The sequence below is a fragment of the Solanum dulcamara genome, chromosome 9 (assembly GCF_947179165.1).
Source record: "Solanum dulcamara chromosome 9, daSolDulc1.2, whole genome shotgun sequence".
NCBI classification, from domain to species: domain Eukaryota; kingdom Viridiplantae; phylum Streptophyta; class Magnoliopsida; order Solanales; family Solanaceae; genus Solanum; species Solanum dulcamara.
The window spans coordinates 40,243,393-40,246,821 of record NC_077245.1 but is presented as its reverse complement, the minus strand read 5'-3'; positions in this window follow the sequence as shown (position 1 = coordinate 40,246,821).

The window sequence follows — 3,429 nt, the reverse complement described above, 5'->3', positions numbered from 1 at the left end:
GCCTAAGCTTACAATGGCTCCTATGTTGGCACATAGTTAATGAGACAAGGGGTTGCTACTAGGATTCCCTTACCGAATCCCACCTCAATGCCCCATTCGGTGCTAAGTCAATCCCACGGAATAGTTTAATACTTCAAAATATTCATAGCATATAGATTGAGAATTCAAAACATCATATTCGGTGGAATAGCTTATTAAAAAATTTGGTAATTCAAATATGCAAAAATTGTCCTTATTGCATAAAGAATCAATCATTCATATCATTTCATTATTTTTTTATTTCATAAGACTCCCTTTTAATTATAGACATTGTTTTCTTAAATATTTATTTGGAGTCAAAGCTTTCAAGTCAAACTTCATTAAAAATATAGTAAAACTAGTTGGGTTCAAATCACTTCAACTTGCAAACATGTACGTAAATAAATATGCATAAATACTTTGAAATCCATTAATTAAAAATCATGTTTTAAACAATCCATCATGAATTTCAAGGACCTTTAAAGAGATAAATAGAGAAATTACTTACAAATCATCAATTCATACATATAAAATAATGTTGCATCAAAATAGACCAATAATCATTAGTTTAACCATTATTAATGCTATTAAGTAAAATAAGAATTACCCATAAGAAAATATTACTTGAAATCAAGAGACTTAATTGAAAGAGTTTTTGGACTACATGGGTCGAAAAACCTATGGATAAATACCCACATAACTTGGAGTAAAACTTTTAAAAAATAAACATAATTTATCATATAATCAAAATAATTTAGGCATGAGAGTGGAAGGAATACTTTCATTGAAGCCTTACATACCTGAAATCCGAAGCGTTACTCAGAATCGAAGAACTTAATGAACACTCTTGAATCCTAGCCTTTTCTCCTTGTCAGAGCGTTTTATGTACTACCCGGAGTATATGAATCACCAGAATAGTATTTCTAAACTACTAAGAACTAAAATTATATTTTGAGAATGAGTAAATGAGTGTATAGAGAGAAGAGTTGCTTGAGAAAACTTGATGAACAAAATGATGAAATAAAGTGGGTATTTATAGGTGTGAAGGAGGGACCTAACAATAATCAAAATCATTATAAAGAAAAATCTGAAATTTTAATGGAAGATTGTGATGTCAAATGGAGGACTATTGATGTAATGAATGATGTCAAATGGATCTAGATCTTTCCATGGTTGGTGAGATGGACCTTGTTTTAACGGAATACTATTTTTCGGAGCTGCGTTTGAACAAGATAACTTCCTTATTAGGATTTGTTGTCTTCACATGAATTGTTAGTCTAGAAGTCTGCTTTCATGTAGTTTAAGAATCAATCGATTTGGAGCATCTTACAGTGAGATATGATTTTTCTTCTACAGACACTCTATTTTGTCACAACACCTTATCTTACAATAATTAATTTATTTGACCTACTTAAACCTCCGAAACGTAAAATATGGTCCACAAAACTTGTAGGTAATGATGTTGGAGTTATTCAAAATTTTGAATCACCTAATTTGGACCAACCTATGAAAAGTTATGCCTAAAATACAGAAGTTGTATCATTTTCATCGACAATTGGAACATCATATACAACGTTTTTAGGGGGTGTTACAGTATCTCCCCCTTGGGAACATTCATCCTCGAATGAGAAAATACTTAGCTTGAGTAGAGTAGAGTGTAAACCAACCACCCATCATTAATGCAATAGTGTAATTTAAAACATCGTTCGAAACATATTCATAATTTTGCAAGCATATGACAAGAAAAGTTGAAATGAAAGGATTTCAAGTAATTGAGCAAGGACAACTTAATACGTTAGGTTTGGGTACAGGGAAAAAAAAAGAGGGTATCGCTTAATCATATCCGCTTCCGCTTCCCATGTAGCACTTTCAATTTGTTGATTCCTCTAAAGGACTTTAATAGATACAATTTTTTTGTTCCTCAATCTCTTAACTTGCCGGTCCAAAATTTCAACCGGAACTTCTTCATAGGTCAAGTTTTCTTTAATATTCACTACTCCCAAAGGTACAATGGAACTAGGATCACCCACACATTTTCTCAACATAGACACATGGAACACCGGATGAACCATGGCCATTTCCAATGGCAACTCCAACTCATATGCAATCTTGCCAAGACGTCTCACGATTCTATAAGACCCTACATATCTAAGGTTCAATTCCCTTTTCTTACCAAACCGAACCACACCTTTCATGGGTGAAACCTTCAGATAAACCCAATCGTCCAAATTAAACTCAAGATCCCTTCTTCTAATGTTGGAATGAGACTTTTGACGACTTTGAGCCGTCTTCAACCTTTCTCTAATGATCTTCACCTTCTCTAAAGCATCAAGTACAAGATCAGGGCCCAACAAGGTCATCTCACCTACGTCGAACCAACCAACCAGGGATCTACATCATCTCTCATGCAAAGCCTCAAACAGCGCCATCTCAATACTTGAGTGGTAACTATTATTATAGGAAAACTCGATGAGCGGTAGATGATCATCCCAATTTCTTTTAAACTCCAACAAACAAGCCCTTAACATATCCTCTAGTGTTTGAATCGTCCTTTCGACTTGCCCATCCGTTTGAGGATGGAATGCGGTGCTCAATTTTACCTTAGTACCGAGGACCTTTTGAAATGATCTCCAAAAGTAAGAAATGAATTGGGTACCACGATCCGAAATAATGGATAACGGCACACCATGCAACCTCACCAACTCCCGAATATACAACTTGACATAGTCTTTGGCACTATAAAAATTGTTTTGTGAAATTTATGTAAATAAATTTGTGTTTTTCTTGAATTTGTTATGAATTAGAACTTAATTAATATATAATTATATAAGAATGAGGAACACCGCCGGCCGACAACGACAATAAGTGGCCGCCAGTACCAGAAGAAAAATTCATAGCCAATGACCTTAATTTTTCTTAAACTATTTAGAAATTAGGAATTAATTAGTATTTAAAAATATTAGGATAAGAAAAAATCATGAAAAAAGGAAGGAAGAATGAATTAAAAAATAAAAAATCAAAATTTAGATAATTTTCAATGTGACTCTGACGTGGTGCTTATGTGGTTCTGACATGAAAATGATGCACTTGCCATTGTGAGACTGGTGTTGTATTCTTACGGTGATATTTATTCACTTCAAACTAGATTAGGGGGTAAATAAACGCCCGTAAAGTTAAAGTGCTAAAGTAAGTTGTGCTGCCAAGTTCAAGGGTGATTTGATGTATTATCCCTAAGTGTAAAATATTATATAATGATGTCAGGTTGATTTTGTCTCGATTGACTTTTTAAAGTTAAAACCAAATCAATCCAAATATAATCAGATTTTTTTCAATATAAAACCAAATCAAATTAAATCACTAATCGAATTTCTTTTTTCAATTTAATTTGATTTGATTTTGTTCATTCCTGCT